This window comes from Lissotriton vulgaris, chromosome 5, assembly GCF_964263255.1.
Source record: "Lissotriton vulgaris chromosome 5, aLisVul1.2, whole genome shotgun sequence".
Classification (NCBI taxonomy): domain Eukaryota; kingdom Metazoa; phylum Chordata; class Amphibia; order Caudata; family Salamandridae; genus Lissotriton; species Lissotriton vulgaris.
The window spans coordinates 2,008,983,022-2,008,998,335 of record NC_141693.1 but is presented as its reverse complement, the minus strand read 5'-3'; the positions used below and the strand labels follow the sequence as shown (position 1 = coordinate 2,008,998,335).

The window sequence follows — 15,314 nt, the reverse complement described above, 5'->3', positions numbered from 1 at the left end:
GGTTGGATATGGAGGTGTGTGTGTGGTGGTTGGATATGGAGGTGTGTGTGTGGTGGTTGGATATGGAGTGGTGCGGGTCTGGTGGTTGGATATGGAGTGGTGCGGGTCTGGTGGTTGGATATGGAGTGGTGCGGGTCTGGTGGTTGGATATGGAGTGGTGCGGGTCTGGTGGTTGGATATGGAGTGGTGTGTGTGTGGTTGGATATGGAGGTGTGTGTGTGTGGTTGGATATGGAGGTGTGTGTGTGGTGGTTGGATATGGAGTGGTGTGTGTGTGGTGGTTGGATATGGAGTGGTGCGGGTCTGGTGGTTGGATATGGAGTGGTGCGGGTCTGGTGGTTGGATATGGAGTGGTGCGGGTCTGGTGGTTGGATATGGAGTGGTGTGTGTGTGGTTGGATATGGAGGTGTGTGTGTGTGGTTGGATATGGAGGTGTGTGTGTGGTGGTTGGATATGGAGTGGTGTGTGTGTGGTGGTTGGATATGGAGTGGTGCGGGTCTGGTGGTTGGATATGGAGTGGTGCGGGTCTGGTGGTTGGATATGGAGTGGTGCGGGTCTGGTGGTTGGATATGGAGTGGTGTGTGTGTGTGTGTGTGGTGGTTGGATATGGAGTGGTGTGGGTCTGGTGGTTGGATATGGAGTGGTGTGTGTGTGTGGGTGGATATGGAGGTGTGTGTGTGGTTGTATATGGAGGTGTGTGTGGTGGTTGGATATGGAGTGGTGTGTGTGTGGGTGGATATGGAGGTGTGTGTGGTTGGATATGGAGGTGTGTGTATGGTTGGATATGGAGGTGTGTGTGGTGGTTGGATATGGAGGTGTGTGTGGTGGTTGGCTGTGGAGGTGTGTGTGGTGGTTGGCTGTGGAGGTGTGTGTGGTGGTTGGCTATGGAGGTGTGTGTGGTGGTTGGCTATGGAGGTGTGTGGTGGTTGGATATGGTGGTGTGTGTGTGTGGTGGTTGGATATGGAGTGGTGCGGGTCTGGTGGTTGGATATGGAGTGGTGCGGGTCTGGTGGTTGGATATGGAGGTGTGTGTGTGTGGTTGGATATGGAGGTGTGTGTGGTGGTTGGATATGGAGGTGTGTGTGGTGGTTGGATATGGAGGTGTGTGTGGTGGTTGGATATGGAGTGGTATGTGTGTTGGTTGGATATGGAGTGGTATGTGTGTGTGTGTGTGGGGTAGTTGGATATGGAGTGGTGTGTGTGTGGTGGTTGGATATGGAGTGGTGTGTGTGTGGTGGTTGGATATGGAGTGGTGTGTGTGTGGTGGTTGTATATGGAGTGGTGCGTGTGTGGTGGTTGTATATGGAGTGGTGCGTGTGTGGTGGTTGGATATGGAGTGGTGTGTGTGTGGTGGTTGGATATGGAGTGGTGTGTGTGTGTGTGTGTGTGATTGGATATGGAGTGGTGTGTGTGTGTGTGTGGTGGTTGGATATGGAGTGGTGTGTGTGTGGTGGTTGGATATGGAGTGGTGTGTGTGGCGGTTGGATATGGAGTGGTGTGTGTGGTGGTTGGAAATGGAGGTGTGTGTGGTGGTTGGATATGGAGGTGTGTGTGTGTGTGGTGGTTGGATATGGAGGTGTGTGTGTGTGTGGTGGTTGGATATGGAGGTGTGTGTGTGGTGGTTGGATATGGAGGTGTGTGTGTGGTGGTTGGATATGGAGGTGTGTGTGTGGTGGTTGGATATGGAGGTGTGTGTGTGGTGGTTGGATATGGAGGTGTGTGTGTGGTGGTTGGATATGGTGGTGTGTGTGTGGTGGTTGGATGTGGTGTGTGTGTGGTGGTTGGATGTGGTGTGTGTGTGGTGGTTGGATATGGTGGTGTGTGTGTGGTGGTTGGATATGGAGTGGTGTGTGTGTGGTGGTTGGATATGGAGTGGTGTGTGTGTGTGTGTGGTTGGATATGGAGTGGTGTGTGTGTGTGGTTGAATATGGAGTGGTGTGTGTGTGTGTGTGTGTGGTGGTTGAATATGGAGTGGTGTGTGTGTGTGTGTGTGGTGGTTGGATATGGAGTGGTGTGTGTGTGGTGGTTGAATATGGAGTGGTGTGTGTGTGTGTGTGTTGGTGGTTGGATATTGAGGTGTGTGTGGTGGTTGGGATCTGGAGCGGCGTGTGTGGTGGTTGGAGATGGAGCTGTGTGAACCTAGTCCTCAACGCTCAGTCACGCCCTGGCCTTCCTCCACTCTGGCTAGGTCATGGATCCAAGCTGCATCGTGAAGGTCCTATGTGACTGCTGGCCTGTCGAATTGAAACACTCTAGGTTTGTTTTTTCACTGAAACCAGGTATAACCTCTCTGTTACAGCCTGCCTATTCTTCTTTGGTTTGTAGGCATCACCCTGTATGGGAGCCACATTTGTTCTTTTCTTTGATGGCTTCAACGCCCTTCTGAAGCTCTGAGCACCAGTGATTCCTCACTGACTTGCCCGTGTGCGGATAATTGTCCAGGCACTGGTGGTGAATCAGACTTGTATTGCATGGATTGCATCGTGCAGAGTTCGGCTGGTCCCCATTTTCAGAGTCTTCCAGTGAATCTGCATATTCAGCTGCCGAGACCCTGCCTGGGCCTTCGCTGCCGAGACCCTGCCTGGGCCTTCGCTGCTGAGACCCTGCCTGGGCCTGAGGTGGCAAATGGGAGCTGCAGTGGACAGCTAAAAAAGCCATGTCTTCAAATTCTTACAAAAGGTAAGTAAGGAGTGACCGTTCCTAAGAGAAACTGGGGGAGCGTTTCGGACCCAGGTAGGCAAATGAACGTCCCTTCATGCGAGCAAGACATAATTCTGGGAGTTGCGAACAGTGTGAGATTGGATGATCTCAAATGTCGAGTAGGCACATAGGCTGACACCAGATCTTCAATGTATAAGGGGGCCAGGCCATGTCGGGCCCTAAACATATAGCACTAAGTCTTGAATACAATAAGCTTATCAATCTTAGGCCTTCACTGCAAGGATCTTGCCCGGCCTTCATTACGAAGCCCTTGCACCCGGGCTTCACTGCGAGCCCCTTGCCCCGGCCTTCACTGCAAGGCCCTAGCCCGGCCTTCCCTGCGAGGCCCTAGCCCGGCCTTCACTGCGAGGCCCTAGCCCGGCCTTCACTGCGAGGCCCTAGCCCGGCCTTCACTGCGAGGCCCTAGCCCGGCCTTCCCTGCGAGGCCCTAGCCCGGCCTTCACTGCGAGGCCCTAGCCCGGCCTTCACTGCGAGGCCCTAGCCCGGCCTTCCCTGCGAGGCCCTAGCCCGGCCTTCCCTGTGAGGCCCTAGCCCGGCCTTCACTGCGAGGCCCTAGCCCGGCCTTCACTGTGAGGCCCTTGCCCGGCCTTCCCTGTGAGGCCCTAGCCCGGCCTTCCCTGTGAGGCCCTTGCCCGGCCTTCCCTGCGAGGCCCTAGCCCGGCCTTCCCTGTGAGGCCCTAGCCCGGCCTTCCCTGTGAGGCCCTTGCCCGGCCTTCCCTGCGAGGCCCTAGCCCGGCCTTCCCTGTGAGGCCCTTGCCCGGCCTTCCCTGTGAGGCCCTTGCCCGGCCTTCCCTGCGAGGCCCTAGCCCGGCCTTCCCTGTGAGGCCCTTGCCCGGCCTTCCCTGTGAGGCCCTTGCCCGGCCTTCCCTGTGAGGCCCTTGCCCGGCCTTCCCTGTGAGGCCCTTGCCCGGCCTTCCCTGTGAGGCCCTTGCCCGGCCTTCCCTGTGAGGCCCTTGCCCGGCCTTCCCTGTGAGGCCCTTGCCCGGCCTTCCCTGTGAGGCCCTTGCCCGGCCTTCCCTGGGAGGCCCTTGCCCGGCCTTCCCTGGGAGGCCCTTGCCCGGCCTCTCCTGCGAAACCCTTGCCCAATAATGCAAAAGTCCTCAAGTGGCTGAAACAGCCAACTTTTTGATTCTTTGACCTAGTCTGTGCCCCACCGTTGATGTTCACTGAAGGTGCTCTTCTGTCTTTTTTGTTACTTTTTGTATCGGAGGACCAAGCTGGCAAAAAGAGACCAGTGTACCCTTTTGGTAGTCAGTGTTGGTAGCAGACTATGCCTGCTTACTGTACCCCTAGATGCTAAGGGCGGCCTTCCAACCCCTTCAGAAAATTCTCTTCAGTTCCCCATAGCTGGGGCCGCTTCCTCCTGTGTATGTTCTGTTTCCTCCTGTGTATGTTCTGTGCTTTCATGCTTGCTAGTTTCACACGGTGCATTGTGACTTGCAGGCTGATGGAGCACTGAATGTTTCCCAAAATGCTGGTCCTCCTTCAGCATGTATGCTTTTTTCCTTCTGGAAGTGATAATCGGCTTGCTTGCTGACAAAATGTACCCAGGACTCGTGTCTCATTGCAGACGGTGGACTCCACTCTGACTTGAGGCTGTGCTATTATTTTCATAGCCGCCCTGCCGCAGTCTAGTTTTGGACAGATGACCACTTACCTGCCCAGTTGCTGCCCATCCTCCACCCCAGAAAGCCTGTGATAGAAGATGGACTCCCCGTGGACTGGAAGAGTGCCTACATGTCAAAGGTAGCCTGCCTTATGCTTAACCCTGCTTTTCCATCTGTGGCCCTTAGTGACGAGTACATTAACTGCACTCTGGAGCAGCTCGTTGCAATAGCCCAGAGTAGTGATGCCAGGAACAGGAGCCGCTTGGACTCTGGAAGATTTCGCTTGCTGCTGGTTAGTAATAGTTACTATGTATTTGAGACCTATCAGAGAGCCCCAACAATCATGCATCCAGTGAAACACAAAAGAGTTTTCTTGGAGCTGGTCTCTGTACATACATAAAGCATGTACCTTCCAGTTCGCAGCACATATTTCACGTCCATGAGAACGGACAATTGGCAAAGCTAATAGGCAACATCTTTGAGACCTATTCGCTCTGCCAGTGCCTTTTGATCATGCTGTGGAGCATTAACAGAAGGAGAACCAAGAAAATAAGACTGCCTACGAATATGCAGCCGCACTTGGGAAATGAGGCAACCTCGCCATTTTGTACTTTCATTCATCATGATGCATATGCGCGCCGACGTGGGCTGGCGGAGTCGATTTTAACTTTACAGGCTGAGATGAATTGGTTAGTAACAAAATATTTAAAAATGAAGTAGGGCAAATGTGCTTTCATTCATAAAATGGAGGAGCCAACAACAATTTGCCTTCTGGCTATTCCAAAGAAAGACAAAAAAAAAATAGAACCTTTGAAGGTCAAGTGGGGCAAAGCATGGGTGTTGGCGGTAGTGTGGGGAGAGGGAAGCACAAGCAGGAGTGAGCCACAAAATGTGTTTAGGAGTTGCACATGCGAGCAAAAGAAAAAGCACACTGGTGAGAGTAACCGTGCGCAAAGGACAAGCACACGACGGAGAGAGCTTAAACACTTCCATTCTTATGGAGTGCTTAAAAAGAAAAATCTAGTGTTCGAGGGATGTGAGCTGTAGATCACATGCTTTGCGTACTCCTGCCATCTAGTGTTGGGTCCGGGTGTTTCCAAGTTTTTCTTCGAAGAAGTTTTTCTAGTCAGGAGGTAATGGGACTCCTCCTTTCAGTGATAGTGCGCATGAGCATTTACACTATTGTTTTGATTGTTTTTTTCCGCCATTGGGTTCGGATGTGTATTGCTGCGCTCCGATTCAAACCCGTTCTTTTGGTTCCACTAGGTGCGCAATCCACTCTACCCGCGTCTGTATTGTTTCGCACACGTATCCCATTTCTCAGCGTATCGGGTCGGTCGAAGAAAACTTCAATCGGAAAACTCGTGGAAGGCCGTCTGGCCTAACGGCGTCGGTCCACCTCGCATTTGATTGAACGGACTCTATTTAACTTCTGTCCTCTGTCACGCAAAACACTCAGCACTCAGATCTCCCGAGGCTTCGCCGGGAGCAACGTGAACTTTTTAAAGCTCTTCACCGACCTTCTGGTCGACGCTCGCTGTGCCCCTCAGCTGCGCTCTGGACTTCCGCGCACGGCAGCACTTTTTAGCAGCTTCTACCTTCTCCCTCCTGCACGCCACCCAGAGCGCCTCCCGCTGATCGTCTCCTCCTGAGACGGGCGAGTTCTCCATCTTGGGCGGCTCTGGGTCAGCGTTGCAGTGTTTGGGCCCCTCCCCCCCTGCCACTACCCCTATATAATGGTTGGCCAGTCCCGGCAGCGCAGCGGACGAGCGCAGCGGGCGCGACGAAGGCACGCCGAAGTTGCGCCTAAGTTAAACCCGTCTGCGCCCGTCCGCGACGGGCCGGGACCAGGGGCCATAGACCCTGCCCTTCCTCTGGTGTATACCTCTGCCCAGTTACTGTCCTTCTCTGTTTCTGTCCCCCTTTCCCCCTCTGTAGTCCAACACTTAATTTCGCACGGCATTTACGTTCCCCACTCCCCTTGTCCTCGCCCTGTCCCTTCTATTTCCTCCCACTCTACCTCCCGTACGCCCTCTGTCACTGGCCCCATTTCTGGTTCCTCAGCAGTCTCTGCTATTCTCCTTAATACTCGCTCTGCCGTCAAAAATCAAACTGCCCTCTTCAATCTTCTTGATACTGATTCCCAAAATTTTCTTTTTCTTACTGAAACCTGGTTTTCCTCTGATTCACTCCCGGACCTCCTCGCTATTCTCCCCAACACCCATTATGCTCTCCGTGCTGACCGCCCTGACGGAAAAACTGGAGGGGGTGTGACGATGATAAGTTCACTCTTCCATGAAATTCCAACTTCTTCCGCACCCCCGCATATCCAGCGTTGATTTTCTGGTGGCCCGCTCTCTCAATCTCCCGGTACCTCTTACGGTGGTTCTTATGTACCGCCCCCCTCAAAGTATGCCATCGTTTGTGTCTACCCTGCAGGATCTTTTGGCCACTCTGGCGGTAAATAACTCCTCGCTGCTCCTGCTCGGCGACTTCAACTTTTGGCCGGGTGACCCGAGGGAGGACTCCTCATCTAAAGACTTCTCTGCCACACTTCAGTGCCTTAATTTCTCACCTCATGTTTTGGCCCCTAACCACACTCACGGCCACATCTTGGACCAAATCTGGTCCTTGCGTTGTAACCTTTCGCCCACCTCCATCCTCCCCTGTGTCTGGTCGGATCACTCTATGATCTCCTTTTCTATCCACTTGGGTCAAGCTGAGAAAGCCCCCCTGCCTAAAAACATCTTGGCTCGAAGCTGGAACAAGACCGATCTCAACGATCTTTCCTCTTTATTGTCTTCATCTGCTCCTACCCTGACTGACCTGCCCTTGGAAAGTCAGGCGGATGCCATCAACACTTGGCTTTCTTCTGCTTGCGACCAGGTCGCCCCACTAAAAAAGGTCAAATCAGCTCGTCCCCATGACGCTCACAAGTGGTTCTCCAGCGACCTTTAATCCCTTAAATTAGAGCTTAGGCGATCGGAGCGTCATTGGCAACGTAACTACTGCCCTACCCTCCGTCTTAAATTCAAAGCCATCCTCAATTATAAAAAAGCCATTTTAGCGGCCAAATCTAAATACTTTACTGAGAGAGTGGCCCTCTCGGCCAATAAATCCCGTGAGATTTTCTCACTAGTTCATAGTCTTGCCACCTCTGATCGCGCCTGTCTCTCCCCTGCCCCATCTCAATCTCTGTCTCTCTCTGAACGACTATTTCATCAATAAAATCATTACCATTAAGGCCAACATTCCCACTGTGTCTCAACCTGAACCTTCTAACTATCCTCCTCTGTCTCCTTCTGTTCTGGATCACTTTGAACCTATCTCATCTGAGCTCTTCCTCGACCTGCTTGTCAAGGTCAAGTCCGGTTCTCCTGCGGACTGTGCTCCCGCACGGATTCTCAGAACTCTCTACACCAGTTGCCCCGTGTCCCCCCTGACTTTCCTCAACACTTCTTTGACTTCGGGTTGTGTTCCCTCCCTTTTTAAATCTGCTATAGTTTTTCCTATCTTGAAAAAAGCCGGCCTTGACCCCTCCCTCCCATCTAATTTCAGGCCGATCTCCCTTCTTCCCTATCTAGGGAAGATCCTCGAAAGCCACGTTACTTCCTGCCTCTCCACCTACATTGAGGAGAATCATCTCCTGGCCTCCCACCAGGCGGGCTTTCGTCCCGGTCACTCCACTGAGGGCGTGGTTCTCGCGGTCCTGGACGAACTTAAGGGGAAGGCCGATAGCAACCTCTCCCAAGCCTTGGTCCTTCTGGATCTGTCCGCTGCGTTCGACACGGTCGATCATGCCATCCTTCTCGACCGTGTCAGCGCAGCGGGCATCCAAGGCACTGCCTTTTCCTGGATCGCGTCCTTTCTTCAAGGCAGATCGCAGGCAGTTCACCTTTCTGGTTTTTCTGCTCCCCCTCGCCCGGTCACCTGTGGGGTCCCTCAAGGTTCTTCCCTTTCCCCACTCCTCTTTAACCTTTATATCCGCCCCCTCATCTCTTCTCGAGCTGGGGGTCTTTGTGTACAACTACGCAGATGACCTCCAGCTCGTCTTTGATCTTTCATCCCCAGCTGACTCTCTCCCTAAGTTTTGTTCCACCATTGTTTTCATTTCCCAGTGGATGAGCTTCAATCACTTGAAGCTCAATCCCGACAAGACAGAGCTTGTCCTCACTGGCGGCTCGTCTAATCCCTGGTCCCCAGCTCACTGGCCCCTTTCTTTTGACCCTCCCCAGTTTCCTCTGTTCGGACTTTAGCCATCAAGATCAGCAATGATCTGACCATGCATGCCCAAATCAGTTCCGTTGTGTCTTCTTGTTTTTCCTCCCTCCGTCTAATTCGTAAGATCTCCCGTTTTTTTTCTGTTGATGCTCTTAAAACCATTATCACGGCCCTTATTACATCCCGCTTGGATTACGGAAACGGCCTGTACGTAGGCATCCCTGCCTACGAAACTCGCCACCTCCAGGCTATCCAAAACCAAGCGGCCCGTCTTATCCTTTGTCTCCCCAAATCCTCTCACATCACCCCTGCCCTCAAATCCCTCCACTGGCTCCCGGTCCATTTCAGATCTCACTTCAAACTAGCTTGCTTGGCCTTCCGGGCGCATGCCCGCTCTGCCCCGCTCTTCATCAACTCTCTAATCTCTTCTCACGCCCCCAGCCGCACCCTTCGCTCTTCATCACTTTCTCTCCTTCACGTCCCTCGCTTCCGCAAATCTCGCACCGGGGGTACCAGATTCTCTGTGCTGGCCCCCCAGATCTGGAACAGTCTCCTTCTCTCTATTCGCTCTATCCCTATTTTTTCCCACTTTCGTAAAGCTCTTAAAACTTTTCTTTTTCTTCAGGCTTTCCCCGGCTAAATTCCTTGGGTCCCTCTACAGATACTGATGTGTTCCTCAGCGCCAGGAAGCCGCTTGGCCGCAGCGCGCTTTATAAGTTTCTTTTTCATTTCATTTCATCCACGCACTGACTCTCACAGTGTGCAGCTTGTGCTTATCTCCGAAGCACAACTAACAATACTGCGACGCATACAGATTGTTTCGATCGAAGAAAACCCTCCGCAATTGTCTGGGTCGCCCCGCCCCGAATTAGTCCTTTTGCAGCGTGAATCTTTCTGGATTCACTATGCTGTGCATATTCCGCAATCTGGTGGTTGGGTCCGGAATCGCAGTCTTTTTTTTTTTTTTCTTTTTTTTTTTGGTAGCCCAGGTGGGCGTCAACGTCCCACCATTTGGTGTACCTTCGGTGACGTCGGCATGCTTCCTGCGGAAGCTCCCACCCTTGGGCGCCATCTTCAGATTCTTTTTTCCACCGTTGGGTCTGGATCGTCGCGTGAAGCTCCAGAAATTTTGAAGGAGAAAAGAAGATAATGCCGAACCTCTACAGAAAAGGACGAACCTCTACAGAAAAGGACTTGAAAAGACTAGGAGAAGAAGACCATAAAAGCCGGGACGACGAAGGAGAAGTAACTCGAGATCTTCGACGTCCGACAAGGAATGCGCGCAGAGGGGGCCCCCTGAGCGCAGTAATGGACAATACACCCTTTAAATTCTGCAGTAACTGCCATCGCAAGTACGCGCAGAAGGACCAGCACCCGGTTTGCAACCTCTGTCTGCCGGTCGACCATGGGAGCAAGGACTGCAACGCCAGCTCTGTCTTCACACCGAAGACACTCCGAATCCGAGAGAAGCAGAGGATAGCTCACCACACGATGCAGGGCAAGGGCCAGGCACCGTCGCTGTACGAACTTGGCCTCTCCACCGATGACGAGCACAACATCGCCAAAGGACCGGATGTCTCCACGGTCGCAGAGACCGATACGAAAACATCAGACAAGGTAGGAGAGTCTACGACCCCGAAATCCTCGACTGGGCCTCGAAGGCCCGAGGCAGAATCTCAAATCAGTCTAGAGCCTCGAAGGGAGCACCAGCGCCGAAAACCTCGGTGACCGAAGCTGCATCCTCCGAAAAATAGCCCAGCGGATCCTTCGAAAAGGACTCCCAGAAGGCGGAGACCGGCGAAAAGCCGAGGTCGTCGAAGCAGGTCCCCGAAAGAGAAACCTCGACTTCGAGGGAGAAGGAGTCGAAAACCACTTCGAGATAGACGAAGCCGTCGAAGAGTTCGGCCGAAACGCTCGACGCCGAGCATGCCGCGCAGATGGAGAGGAAGAAAGAAGGCTCGAGGCCAAGATGGAGAACATCCTCCAGAGAAAGAAAGACTTCGAAGAAAAGATGAGAAGCTACAGGATCCCCTCGAAGCCTGCGATGGGCGTTGCCGAGGTAGAGGAGCACGAGGAGTTCGATGCCGAAGAGCCGCTGAAAACTCCGGAGCCCTCGGATCAGGGAGAAGAGGAAGACCTCTATTACACAGAGGGGGAATATGGGGATCAGCGTTCGAGCTAAGACTCTGGATACTCGACGGCTCAAGACCTGGACTGGCAGGACACGATGCCGAAAACCTGGAGGAGGCTGTGGAGACATACCCCTCAAGGCCTTCGCCGCCAGATGACATTGGGGCTTACAATGAGGTCATCAAGAAGGCAGCAGCAGCTTATGGGGTTAAATTGGAGGAAAAGAAGCCTAAAGCAGATTTCTTGCTGGAAACCTTGCTCCCCACGCAGACAAGGAGCCAGGTCCTGCCCATGCTGAAGAGTGTCATGGACCAAGGGAAGGAAGCGTTCAAGGAACCAGCGACTTATAGATCAGTCATGCCAAGGACGGAGAAGAAGTACAAGTTCTCCTCGCAGGACCCTCCCTACATCAAAGGGTCCGTCACAGCAGACTCAATTATCGCTGCAACGGCAAGGAGAAGGGCCAACGTCCCGACATCTGGGCCACCACCTGACAAGGAGAGCAGGGAGGATGGACCTGACAGGCAGAAAAATCGAAAGAAACGCTGCAATGCACTGGCGGATGGCAAACTCTAATGCCATCCTGAACAGGCAGCAATACCAACATTGTGACGAGGTGGGGCAATTGCTCAAACACCTCCCAGAGCGATTCCAGCAGAGAGCCACACACCTCGTGGAAGAGGGAAAAAACATCGCAAACTCGTGCCTGAAGACAGCCTTGGACGGAGCAGAAACCTCCAGTAGACTGATGGCTATGGGAATCACAGAGAGAAGGCAACCCTGGTGCAAGATCTCAGGCTTCAAGACAGAGGTTCAGAACAACATCCTGAACAATCCATTCAAAGGAGAATCGCTGTTCGGCGCCCTGGTTGATGAGAAGCTCACCAAACTGAAGAAGGATAACGAAACCGCAAGGTCCATGGGGGCCCTGCAATTCAGAGGGATGAGAAGAGGCACTCCGGCAAGGAGGCCAAACGGAAGAGGTGGTAACCCGCCAGGAACATCGCTCCAGGCGTTCCACCAGGGTGACAATCCGGGCCCGCAGGGCCAGCAGAAGCAGACCTGGCACTACCAGAACAGGGGCCAGTCCTTTCGCAGGAGGGGGAACAGCCGAGGCCAGAGAAGGAGAGGCAGTGAGCAACCCCCCTCTAAGTGACTTCGCACGGAAGGATGTGCTCCCCCACTCAAGCCCTCCGAGGGAACAGCACAGAAAAGCAAAGGGGAGAGGGTTACACGGACAAGACACAAAGGAACATGTAACGCCAATGGGCGGCAGACTAAGATTTTTCCTCCAGGAATGGAGAAAAATAACCACAGACAAGTGGATAGTCAACATCATACAGTTCGGATACTGCATAGTTGGAAAAGAGGCCGCCAAGCAGAAGACCAAAGAAAAAAGAGCACTCTGGAAGGGAGCTAACGCTGCTCCGAGAAGCTCAGGAACTCCTCCGGAAGGAAGCCATCGAACCGGTCCCATTCAGAGAAAGGAACAGGGGAGTGCACTCAAACTACTTCCTGGTACCTAAAGTGGACGAAAGCCTAAGACCCATCCTGGACCTACGCTTCCTAAACAAACATGTAAAGACTCAAAAATTCAAGATGACGTCCCTACAGGAGGTCATCCCACAAATAAGAGACGGGGATTTCATGTCCACCGTGGACCTCAAAGATGCATACCTGCACATACCAGTGAACAGGCAGCACAAGCACATGCTAAGATTCACAGTAAACCAGGATCACTACCAATTCACAACCCTGGCTTTCGGTCTAAAGTCCGCTCCAAGGGTGTTCACAAAATGCCTCGCAGCAGTGGCCGCACATCTGCGAAGAGGGGATCAACGTGTACCCCTACCTCGACGATTGGCTGATAAAGGCGAGCTCTCGCGAAACATGCGAGAAACATGCACAGCGAGTCTCAAAAACGCTGCTGGACCTGGGATTCTCCATACACTGGGGAAAATCATCAATGGAGCCGGAGCAGGTGAAGATCTTCCTGGGGGCTCAGATCAACACAAATCAATGCAGGGTGTTACCCAGCGAAAAGAGGACACTCGGCCTACTAAGGGAGACACGCCACTACCAGAAGGGGCAAGCTCTGCCAGTGAGGACAGCGAGCAAGATCATGCGGATGATGGCGTCGTGCATACACCTGGTGCCCAGGGTACGCCTACACATGAGGCCACTCCAAGAATGGCTACAACAATGGTCAGAAGCTACAGGAAGTTGGGGGGGGGATCTAGTGGTTGTAACGCACGAAGTGCAGGAAGAGATGAGGTGGTGGACCAAGGAGAACATTACAGTAGGGAAGCCTCTAACTCCACCAAACCCAACAGTGACCATCACCACAGACGCATCTCAGAAGGGATGGGGCGCACACATGAACAGGCTCAGAGTGAGGGGTCTGTGGGCACCAGCGGATGCGGTCAGACACAACAATTACCTGTAACAGAAGACTGTGTTACTCGCCCTGAAGGCCTTCCAGAAACAGCTGTACAAACAGAAGGTGTGGATACAAACGGACAACACAACAACGATGTTCTACATCAACAAGCAAGGAGGGACTCAGTCGTTCCCTCTGTCCACCCTAGCGCAAGAAATATGGAGATGGGCAATACCACTCGAAATAGATCTGCTGACCATACACCTACCAGGGAAGGACAATGTGGAGGCGGATTGGCTCAGCAGGCAGACTTCAGCATCCCACGAGTGGGAACTCAACAATCAGGAAACGGAGAGACTATTCAGGAGATGGGGCACCCCAACAATAGACCTGTTTGCAACACGCCAGAATGCAAAATGCCAGTACTTTGCATCCAGACAACCAGAGGAACAATCCCAGGGGAATGCCCTATGGGTAAGCTGGTCAAAAACATTTGCCTATGCTTTTACCTCGATACCATTGATCCCCAGGGTGCTCAACAAGTGCAGGATAAGCAACATGACACTGATCCTGGTGACACCTCAATTGGCCAGGCAGACCTGGTATTCAGATTATGGAGATGACGCAGGGTCCACCCCACAGGTTCTCAAAAAGAAAGGACCTACTCTCCATGCAGAACTGAGAAATTCTACACCCAGAGCCAGAGGACCTCAGCCTAGCGGCTTGGCTCCTGAGGACTTGGAGTTCGCTCACCTAAAGCTCCCAGAGAGCACCCTGCAGGTGTTGCGAGAGGCAAGGAGGCCCAAAACACGCAAATGCTATGGGGCAAAATGGAAAAGATTCACTCAATGGTGCAGCAAGAAAAAGCTGCAGAGGAAGCTGACCAAGGAATCAACGGTGCTAAGATACCTCACGCACCTACTGAAAGCCAAACTAAGCTCATCCTTGTTAAGGGTACACCTGGCAGCAATTGTGGCTTACACAAGGGGAGAGACTGTGAGAAGCTTCTTCACATCAAGGGTAGTAAAAAGATTCCTGGAAGGGGCAAAGAGAATAGCGCCACCATAAAAGATGCCGCCGCCGGCATGGAACCTGAATGTGGTACTGACAGCTCATGAAAGCACCTTTTGAACCCATCCACAAGGCATCACTGCAAATGCTGACCATGAAAGCGGCCTTTCTGGTAGCGATCACCTCGCTACGCAGGGCACTAACACTGCAAGAACCCTACATCCAGATACACAGTGACAGGGTCGTGATAACAGACCCGCACTTCAAGCCAAAGGTGGTGTCAAGGTTCCAAATGAATCAGAGTATTCAAATTCCTAGCTTCTTCCAGAACCCCACGACAAGCGCTGAGGGTGCTCCACACTCTAGACGCAAGAAGGGCAGTAATGCACTACATTGAAAGGACGAAGGAACACAGGAAGACAACAGTTCTTCATGTCCTTCGCAAACAGTTACCTGGGTAGACCAGTGACTAAGAACACCATAGCTCGATGGATCGCACAAACGATACAATTCTGCCACAAGCAAGCTGGGCAGGAGCTAACAGGAGGGGCACAGGCCCACACGACCAGGAAGAAAGGAGCAACAATTGCCTTTCTGGCCAACACACCAATTCAGGACATATGCCTGGCGGCAACATGGGCTTCAGTGCACACGTTCACTAAGCACTATTGCGTGGATGTTCAAATGAACAAGGAAGCACAAGTAGGACAAAGAGTGCTTCAACATATATTCAACAACCAACGCTCATCTTCCACCCAGCCGCCACAAAAGTAACAAAACGGCTACAAAATCTATGCACAGCATAGTGAATCCAGAAAGATTCACACTGCAAAACAAAGTTTCTTACCTGTCAGTGTAGATTTGCAGCTTGAAGATCTTTCTGGATTCACTAGCGAACCCACCCGCCTACGCCAGAAAGATGAGGCTGGAGAAGAAGGTGGAAAAACATGGAATAGAAAGCAAGTTGAAGCTTACAAGATACGCGAAAAGAATTACGTTGGAAAAAGGATTAACAAACATAGCCATGGATTCACTACTAGGACACAGAAGAGAAAAAAAGAATCCGAAGATGGCGCCCAAGGGTGGGAGCTTCCGTAGGAAACATGCCAAAGTCACCGAAGGTAAACCAAATGGTGGGACGTCAACGCCCACCTGGGCTACTGAAAAAAAAGACTCAATTCCGGACCCAACCACCAGATTGCGGAATAAGCACAGCATAGTGAATCCAGAAAGATCTTCAAGCTG

General features: G+C 52.5%; 1 protein-coding gene across 5 annotated transcripts in view; it reads left to right on the top strand.

The window, feature by feature from the left end:
* FUBP3 (far upstream element binding protein 3) overlaps positions 1 to 15,314 on the top strand; it is a 285,902-nt gene that overhangs the window by 253,582 nt on the left and 17,006 nt on the right. The gene's annotated exons all lie outside the window — the stretch shown is intronic.